A 10,560-nucleotide genomic window follows, 5' to 3' on the forward strand; every position below is an offset into this window, starting at 1 on the left:
TTGCCCATAAATACTCTAAAAGATGAGGATTCTTTTTCTCACAAAATAATAAAATAAAAAATAAAATACTTGGTCAATATTTAAATTCCTGAGTGTCTCGTTTTATATATATATATATATATATATATATATATATATATATATATATATATATATATATATATATATATATATATATATATATATATATATATATATATATATATATATATATATATATATATATATATATATATATATATATATATATATATATATATATATATATATATATATATATATATATATATATATATATATATATATATATATATATATATATATATATATATATATATATATATATATATATATATATATATATATATATATATATATATATATATATATATATATATATATATATATATATATATATATATATATATATATATATATATATATATATATATATATATATATATATATATATATATATATATATATATATATATATATATATATATATATATATATATATATATATATATATATATATATATATATATATATATATATATATATATATATATATATATATATATATATATATATATATATATATATATATATATATATATATATATATATATATATATATATATATATATATATATATATATATATATATATATATATATATATATATATATATATATATATATATATATATATATATATATATATATATATATATATATATATATATATATATATATATATATATATATATATATATATATATATATATATATATATATATATATATATATATATATATATATATATATATATATATATATATATATATATATATATATATATATATATATATATATATATATATATATATATATATATATATATATATATATATATATATATATATATATATATATATATATATATATATATATATATATATTTTTTTTTGCAGTTGGTTTATTCAAATCAGGATTCCAATCAGGTCTGATGCACGCAGGCTGAGTCTGAGAACCCAGAGGAGGGTCCCACCGGACCAGCCGTGAGGGTCCTTGACTTCATGCAGGAGAGAAATCAAATGCAAGCTAGAGAAAGTGAAAACAGAGTTTACTGAATAGTGTAAGTGACGGGTAGAGAATCACAGATGGGGTGTCTGGGAGACTGAGAAAGGAAACTAGAATAAGTCTTGTTGGTGCTTGGGGCTGGGAGTTTGTATTAGAAAAGAGTTGAAGCTATGCGTTCCTCCAGGAAGCGGGGTAAAGTCCAATCATAGGCGAGTGTCAGGTGAACAGGAGATGGTATTCCAGGGGCCCCTGGGTGCTCGGTCAGTTAAATGAATGACACTTGATTTCAGCTTAGGTAATGATCTCAGTTTGTGCAGAGACTGCTTGGGATTCTCTCTCTCTCTCTCTCTCTCTCTCTCCCCCTGCCCCTCCCCTGCTCACGCGTGTGAGCACGTTGTCTCTAAATAATAAATAAATAAACAAACAAACAAACAACAACAAAAAAGAGGGCCCACAAACAACTGAAGAGCAAAGCCCAGCCTGTGTTCGGGGCCCTGGGTCACCCCAAAGAGGAGGAAAGTATCGTAATAACCACCAAGACTGAACTTTCTGCCAGTGCAGAAGGGAAGAGGGGCCAGAGATCAATCGCTGTGGACGTAACAAAAATAAGGCAGTGTGACTTCTTGCACCTGAGCCCTTGGCCCGATTTAAAACTGCTGCAAGGTATCTAGACAGGACACCTGCCAGGAGGGTACCCCACGGGACTGGTGGGGAAGGAGGGCAGGCAGGGGGTTAGGGCAGGCGGCTCCCCAGGGCTGAGCAGGGAGTTACTAATGACTAGGCCTGAAATGGGAATGAGCAGGAAAGCTCTGAGGGGGCCTGGGAGCCCCTTATAAGCCCATCTGACTGGCTGCTAGCATCTCGCTCAGCTTTTTGCTGGAAGTAAAGGCTTCTTCTAAATACCTCAGTATTTTGGTCAATGTCCCCAGAAGGCCCTCACCACTGTCACCGCCTGCTAACCCATATGGTATCTCTGTGTAAGTAGAAAAGGCAAGCCTTTGTGTGAATTAGAAAAAGATGTTTCCCTCCCAGACAGACACGGCCAGGGCTCAAACATGGAGCCCTCACTCGGCCCCTGCTAGACCTGGGTTTGCTGGAGGAGGTACGTGAGGCAGAGACAATGAAGGGTTAGGACCTTGCCTCCTTAAGTACAAATCAGGACCTCTTTTTTCACATTGCCCAAAGCATTTCTTTGATCCTTGGCAACTGCAATCTCCAGAAAATTCCCATCACTCTTAGAGAAAAGCTGTTGTATAAAAGCTCACCTCAGCAGAGGCTATAAAACAAACATGCTGGGGGCGCCTGGGCGTTAAGAGTCCGACTCTTGGTTTCAGCTTGGGTCATGGTCTCACGGTTCGTAGGTTCGAGCCCCACATTCGGCTCCACACTGACAGCACGGAGCCTGCTTGGGATTCTTTCTCTCCCTCTCCCTGCCCCTCCCCTGCTCACTCTCTTTGTCTTACTCTCAAAAATGAATAAATAACCTTAAAAGAAAAAAAAAAACCCTGGTAGCAGAGCCCTTGGGGCGTGGGGGGCAGCCATCTGGTGACTCATGACCTTTGTCTGGGCCTCAGAGCCCCTGGGAAGCCAGGCTGTATCTGTGGTTGTCTTGGGGTTCAAGTCCACAGAGTCCAGGAAGGTCAAGAACGAGGCCACGATAGAACCCACGAAAGTTGACATCTAGTCCAGTTATTCTAGAGCAAACACACGCTGCTCTCGTGTATTCCTTCATTTACTCATTTATTTAACATGTATTCGTTAAACACCCTCTGTGTGCCAGGTGCTGGTGACACAATGATGGACAAAAATAGTTTACAGTTTACCGAGAGAAATGGGCTTTAGTAAAATTCATATGGATTAGTGTGAAATTATAACTCTGATGGTGCCCAGTTCGGATGCCATCCTAAAGACCTCAAGCTTTTTCCTATGGGTCATGGGTGATCACTGAAGGTTTTGGAGCAGGGATATGAAAGGGTCATTTAAGAATTCCTTGTGAATTTTCCCTTTGCAGCAGCAGTGACTAACCCAAAAGAATAAATATCTAATAAGAAAATGTGGCATGCCTCGAAGTATATAATTTTTTGTCTGCTCTAAGCTGGGCTTTTTGTGATGGTTGATTTTTTTTTAATAATTTCTTTTAATGTTTTATTTATTTCTGAGAGAGGGAGAGAGAAACAGTGTGAGCAGGGAAGGGTCAGAGAGAGAGGGAGACACAGAATCTGAAGCGGGCTCCAGGCTCTGAGCTGTCAGCACAGAGCCCGACACAGGGCTCGAACCCACGAACCGTGAGATCATGACCTGAGCAGAAGTCGGACGCTTAACCGACCGAGCCACCCAGGCACCCCTAACCTCTTGTGTTTAATCCAGGGTGTGTTATTTTGCTTCTGTGTCTACGCTATGGAAAAGGTTGAAGCTCAGTTTCTTTGTCTGTAAAGTGGGGATGCTGAGAGTGCTTACCTCGTTTGGTTGTTGTGAAGATTAAGTGAATAAAGCAGGACCTTTTGATCCTGCCCTTTTGACCCAGAGGCGCACGCAGATTCCATGTCTTTGCCAACCGAATGCCCCTTGCTCCAAGATTAAGAAACAAAAAACGATCCACAGACTATCTGCCAGTGTCACAATGTGAGGTACAGTAGCACGCTATGCTCAATTGGAAAAATAAATGCAAACGCCTCACCTTAAAAAATAACTATTGTCGGGGCGCCTGGGTGGCTCAGTCGGTTAAGCGTCTGACTTTCGCTTAGGTCATGATCTCGCGGTTCGTGGGTTCGAGCCCCGCGTCGGGCTCTGTGCTGACTGCCAGCTCAGAGCCTGGAGCCTGTTTCACAGTCTGTGTCTCCCTCTCTCTCTGACCCTCCCCTGCTCAAGCTGTCTCTCTCTCTCTCTCTCTCCTAGAAATAAATAAAACATTTAAAAAAAATTAAAAAAAAAAAAACTATTGTCACTGAGGACTGATGGCTGTGGGGAGGAGGGGAGGGCAGAGATGGGCATGGAGGAGGGCACTTGTGGGGATGAGCACTGGATGTTATATGGAAACCAACTTGACAATAAACTATTTGTAAATAAATAAATAAATAAACATTAAAAAAATAAAAATAAAAAAGTTACATTCCATTCAGTAGCCTCTGTCTCCAATAATTCAAGAAACTGTGTACCAGTCTATCATCACATGTACTTTTAAAAAACGTAAAGCTTTTCCAATACTGTATCATCAATATGACTGTAAGAGTATTCCTTAAAGTTTATAAGAATTTATTTATTAGTGTATAGACTAGACTACCATGAAGCAATTGCATTGATCATATTAGGCTACCATAACATTCATGTTGCTGCCTCATCATTATTAATGAATGAGATATTATACTTGTAATAATTATAATTTTTTATCATTATCTTTTACTTTTGAGTTATACTGTTAGTATTATGTATAATATCTACAGTGGTTTTTTTAATTTTTTTAAATGTTTTTATTTATTTCTGAGAGAGAGAGACAGCATGAGCAGGGGAGGGTCAGAGAGAGAAAGAGACACAGAATCTGAAACAAGCTTCAGACTCTGAGCTGGCTGTCAGCACAGAGCCCAATGCGGAGCTCAAACCCACGAACCGTGAGATCATGACCTGAGCCGAAATCGGACGCTTAGCCAACTGAGCCACCCAGGCGCCCCTACAGTGTTTTTGATCATATAAGATAACATAGATGTAGGTAATGACAAACTATGTATCCTGTAAATACATGGCAAACTCACAGTATTAAACTCACAGAATCAATTAATACAGTACAGTATGTCAAATAAAAAAAATAACTATTGTCATTGCTGAGTGATTACTACGAGGGCTCCAAGGGCAGCAGCCCCATGTCCAGAGACAATTCTCAAAAGGCTCATGTATGCTGTTCTCCTCCAGAGGAGGAGCAGAGTCTGTGGCTTGGGGAAAGAGAACACTGGAACATTCTCCTGTTGCCAGAAGCCAGAAGGCTGTAAAGAACATTAGTGGCACTGATAGGACAAAGGAACCAGCCTCTCGCTGGCCATGATGTGACAACTGTGACATCTATATCGACATGATGGTTATTTTATTATTGTCGCTGTCAAAGTTCGTGGGAGAGTTGAATCTGTGAAAGGCCATGAGTTCATGGTTACAACCCAAATTGGAAAGTTCGAAAGGGAAAAAAGTCACCAAAACTGGTGACTATTGTAGGATATGTTTAACATTTTGATCTTTTTTTTTTCTTTTTTAAAGAAGCTCTATGCCCGACATGGAACTTGAACTCACAACCCGGAGATCAAGAGTCATATGCTCTACCACCTGAGCCAGCCAGGTCCCAGAATTTTTTAATCTTCATAAGATTACTTACTTGCTTCTTTTATTAATTAGTACTTTGCTTCTTTTATTAATTAGATGCCTATTTACAAAGTATACATATGTACTGTTCCCACCAGGATGAGGAAAGCAACTCACAGGTCTGTGAGAAGTCAGAAGGTTCCAGGGCGCCTGGGTGGCTCAGTCGGTTAAGTGTCCGACTTTGGCTCCAGTCACGATCTCACAGTTGGTGATGTTCGAGCCCCACGTCGGGCTCTGTGCTGACAGCGAGCTCAGAGCCTGGAGCCTGCTTCAGGTTCTGTGTCTCCCTCTCTCTCCGCCCCTCCGCTGCTCACTCTTGGTGTGTCTCTCAAAAATAAATGAACATTTTAAAAAGCTTAAAAAGAAAAGAAGTCAAAGAGTTCCTGAGGAAACTATGGAAGGGAGCAATCGGTGGCACAAGGGCGGTTGAGCTGAGTTGCTCGCACACAATGAAGAAATAGGTGAGGACAACAGAGTACTTCGAGAACCGATTAGCCAGCCATCCTCAAGTCCAGTTAACTCTACAGACTCAATTCCTCTTCTAGGAAGTGAAACCTTCAGGTAGGCCTGTGACTATAACGAAATAATGCATTCATAGGAATACATGAATTTTCAAAAATGCGGAAGTGCCCATCAGAGTTAACGAACAGGTCAATGAGTTACGTAATGCGGCCCAAGAGAGGCTGAAAGCCCATGATTTCGAGGGAAGACACCAGGTTGTAAAAAAACTAAAACCTGTGTGGAAGGCATGACTTAAAAAGTCTTACAGACACAACACAAAGAAACTCATGTGTGGCCTGCTGACAGTCTCCTTGGATCACACAAGTAAGTCTCGAGTCCTGACCAAGAATCAATTGATTCAAGACCCAGATCCAATAACTTCAACTGGACTAAGATGACATTTCTTTTCCTTTTCAGTCTGACGTGATTTTTGAAAGCTCAGAGAGGAATAAAAGTAATCTTATAGAACCCCTAGAAGGATAACGACATAAATAAAGCAGCGACCCAAGGAAGTAGGGGGCAGGAGGCTCCAAATTTTGCGGGACCTAAAGTTTATACAGTTTGTATGCCCCAGGGTACCTGGCTGGTTCGGTTGGAAGAGCATGCCACTTTTAACCTCGGGTCTTGAGTTCGAGCCCCATGTCGGGTATAGACATCACTAAAAAATAATAATAAGCTAATTTTTAAAAAATAAGCAAAATATAATGTGTGTGTCCCCATTTAAGAAGAAGAATGCTAACTAAGCAAAGTAGGAAAGTCAATATGTATCTAGACAAAGAAGGGGCACTGGGAGAGGCTGAACAGGTCGGGGTCCTAAAGATTAAACATTAGCTTCACAAGAAAACATCATTTTTGTACGTTTTGTCTGTTCCTTAAGATGTTTGAAGTGGGGCACCTGGCTGGCTCAGTTGACTGGGCCTCAGACTTCGGCTCAGGTCATGATCTCACAGTTCAAGGGTTCGAGCCCCGCGTTGGGCTCTGTGCTGACAGCTGAGTCTGGAGCCTGCTTCAGATTCCAAGTCTCCTTCTCTCTCTGCCCCTCTCCCGCTTGTGCTCTGTCTCTCTCTCTTTCAAAAATAAATAAGCATTGGGGCACCTGGGTGGCTCAGTCGGTTAAGCATCCGACTTAGGCTCAGGTCATGATCTCACGGTTTGTGGGTTCGAGCCCCACGTTGGGCTCTGTGCTGACAGCCAGCTCAGAGCCTGGAGCCTGTTTCAGATTCTGTGTCTCCCTCTCTCTCTAACCCTCCCCTGCTCACACTGTCTCTCCCTCTCTCAGAAATAAATAAAACATTAAAAATTTTTTTTAATCTTAAAAAAATAAAATAAATAAATAAGCATTAAAAATGTATTAAAAGTAAATAAATTAAATAAATAATTTAAAAAAATAAGATATTTGAAGTACTTGTCAGAAACAGCCATACCAAAACTTTAATTGCAATTTAAAAATTTAAGGATATTTACTTAAGTTTGCTAATAATATTTACATACTCAAAAGATTGATTTCAAGTTTTATTAGTTGTAAGACTTGAATAGCGTGAGCATAAATAGTTGTGAGGGTTCTGTCACATATAAAAGCCTCTCTGATGACTCTTAAATACAGAGAACAAATAGGGTTGATGGGAGGCGGGGGGAGGGGAAAGTGGGTGATGGGCATTGAAGAGGGCACTTGTAGGGGCGCCTGGGTGGCTTAGTCGGTTAAGCATCCGACGTTCGCTTAGGTCATGATCTCACGGTTCGTGGGTTCGAGCCCCGCGTCAGGCTCTGTGCTGACTGCCAGCTCAGAGCCTGGAGCCTGTTTCAGTCTGTGACTCCCTCTCTCTCTGACCCTCCCCTGCTCACGCTGTCTCTCTCTCTCTCTCTCCTAGAAATAAAAAATAAAAAAAAAAATTAAAAAAAATATTTAAAAATAAAATGTATAAAAAAAAAGAAGAGGGCACTTGTTGGGATGAGCACTGGGTGTTGTATATAAGCCAATTTGGCAATAAATTATATTTTAAAAATAATAAAAATAAATAAAATCCTTTCTGATAATGAGATACTTCTATAGGGAGCATCAGCCTGGCTCAGTCAGTAGAGCATACAAATTTTGATCTCCAGGTCATGGGTTTGGGCCCCACGTTGGGTGTAGAGATTACTTATAAATAAAATCTTTAAAAAAACTTCTTTAAAAAAAAAAAAAGTCTTACTGTGGGTTTCCCTAATACCAGTATACCTGGAGAGGGAAAAGGAGGACTTCAACTTGACAAGAGTAAACCTTGAGAGATGAAATCACTAACATGCACACAAACACACACATATAAAAGGTAAGTGCCAATTATTTTAGTGCTGATTGAATACTGAGCCCTCTGCTCAATTTATTACATCATCAAGCTTTTGAAAAGATGTGAAAAAAGCCTCATTTTGATATTTTGCCTTGTACAGTATTTTAATTAAGACATTTTCATTTCATTTATTTTTAAATGTATGATCTTCTCAGCTGAATTTATAACTAGTAGACCCCACATGAGGACAATTACCCCAAGTGAACTCACATCTTAAAATATCCCAGATACTCTTAATTTCAAACATTTTATCCTATATATTAAATATGCTCTTACTTGTCAGACTATGTAATTTCCATCACCTTGAGCTTAATATAACAATGTCCTCATGGTATACCTCAAGTTTTTGTCCTCGGCTATATCTTGCTTGTTCCTCGGTGATGATTTGGAGGCTTACAGAATTTTTCTTAATGTTTATTTATTTTTGAGAGAGAGAGAAAGTAGGGGAGGGGCAGAGAGCAAGGGAGACACAGAATCAGAAGCAGGATCCAGGCTCCAAGCTGTCAGCACAGAACCCAATGTGGGGCTTGAACCCACGACTATGAGATCATGACCTGAGCCTAAATGAGACACTTAACTGAGCCTCCTAGGTGTCCCTGGAGGCTTACAGAATTTACATAGGTAAAAGGTGGGAGACAGGCAATGTCTGACCCATAGATACCTTTTCTTTGGCCTACATGGTGTTTTTAAATTTTTTTAAATTAAAAACGCCTACAATTCAGAAAGTTTTACACAAAAATCAAAATTCCTAGCGTCTGCTAAAAAAAAGTCTAAAGATGACAACACTAGGCCCATATTCATTGTGTCAGTTGCTATTTACCATTATGTTTGTGTGGTTGTTTTTCTTACTGTGGAGAAAACGGTAAAAAATTCCCCTCTATGAAAAAAAAAAATCCCCTCTATTATCCAACCCACTACATTGATAGTTTTCCTGCCTGACCCATTGCCAACTTGAGTTTGTGCCCCAGCTCTAGGATGCACAAGAAGGTATAGTAACTACACTGGTTGATGAAATCAGACTTCCTGGGCTTGAATTTAGACTTTCACAACTCAGCCTTTCTGCTGCCTCCTTTGAAAAATCGGGACGATGATACCACTCACCTACCTCAAGGAACTGAGATAGTGAATGTGAAATATTAAAGGCAGTGTCTGCAGTTTTAGAAAAACAGACTGGCCCAGGAACCCAGGGACCACGTCTATCTCGTTTACTGTTGAATCCCTGGGGCCAGCACAGAATTTGGAACACAAGGCGCAACACTAAATACTTCCTGTCACATAAGCGAGGTGTGCTGGAATTTAACAAGCTAGTGATATTTAGAGAGAGGAACTGACAGACGCGTTCCCCCCTCTACAGGAGGGACAGGCAATGCTATATGAAGAACTAGTTCAACAATCGGGGATGCACAGGTGTACGAGGCCGGGGTGAAGATAGGGCAGGGGCAGAAGGGCATCCTCCGATCTCTTGCACGGCTGTCCCGGGGAAGAGAGTGTAAGTTCCTTGGAGCCTCGCGGGGGAAAATCAGGACGAGGGAATGCCAACACGAGAAAAGAACTCGGCTTCTTAAGCAAAGGAACCAGCAACCCCAAGAGATGCGGTGAAGGTAACAGGGCAAGGTGCCCGATGCGCAAGCGCCGCACGAGGGCGAGGCGGGGTCGCCGAGGCCAGAATTCTGTAGATTACGACGTCGTCCGATTGGTGAGAGTTTGGCGGGAACAGGAGGACGCCTAGCCGAGGAAGTGATGTAAGGCGCTGCTCAGCTGGCGGAGGTGGGATTACACGACCTGAGCTAGGGAATTATCGTTTTGGTTGGCTGTTTTTCTTGAGACACCGCCCTAGGAGCCTCTCTCTGCTCCTTGCTTCCGCTTGCGCAGCGTGTTTTGCCCTTAGTAAAAATGGCCGCAGAGGCTTCGGGCCGCCATTGGCAGCGCAGGGCGTGATTTCTTACGCAGTGCCGGAGAAGACAGGAAAAGCGTACAGTTCGTGAGCATTGATTGGCTTAAGCAAGAAGCGTTCTGGACTCTGATTGGCTCCGTCCTTCGCGGGAAGGAGTTTGTGGCACCCGCGGGAAGTAGCTGTAGACTGCGGCCGCAACAGGACTCCGTGGAGCCCAGCCAGCCCACCGGACGGCAGTCTTCTGGGCCTCTCTCCTGAGAGGATCGCGACCAAGATGTGGTTTGGTAAGGATGAGAGTCGCAAGCAGGAATTAGCAAGAGGGCGGGGTCGGGCAGGCGTGTGGCGGTGCGAGTGGGGGAGGGACGGGGTGGGCAGGGGGCGGTGGCCCGGGGCAGGGTGGGGGGGCAGGTTAGGG

This window comes from Crocuta crocuta, unplaced genomic scaffold (genome assembly GCF_008692635.1).
Source record: "Crocuta crocuta isolate KB4526 unplaced genomic scaffold, BGI_CrCroc_1.0 scaffold127, whole genome shotgun sequence".
Classification (NCBI taxonomy): domain Eukaryota; kingdom Metazoa; phylum Chordata; class Mammalia; order Carnivora; family Hyaenidae; genus Crocuta; species Crocuta crocuta.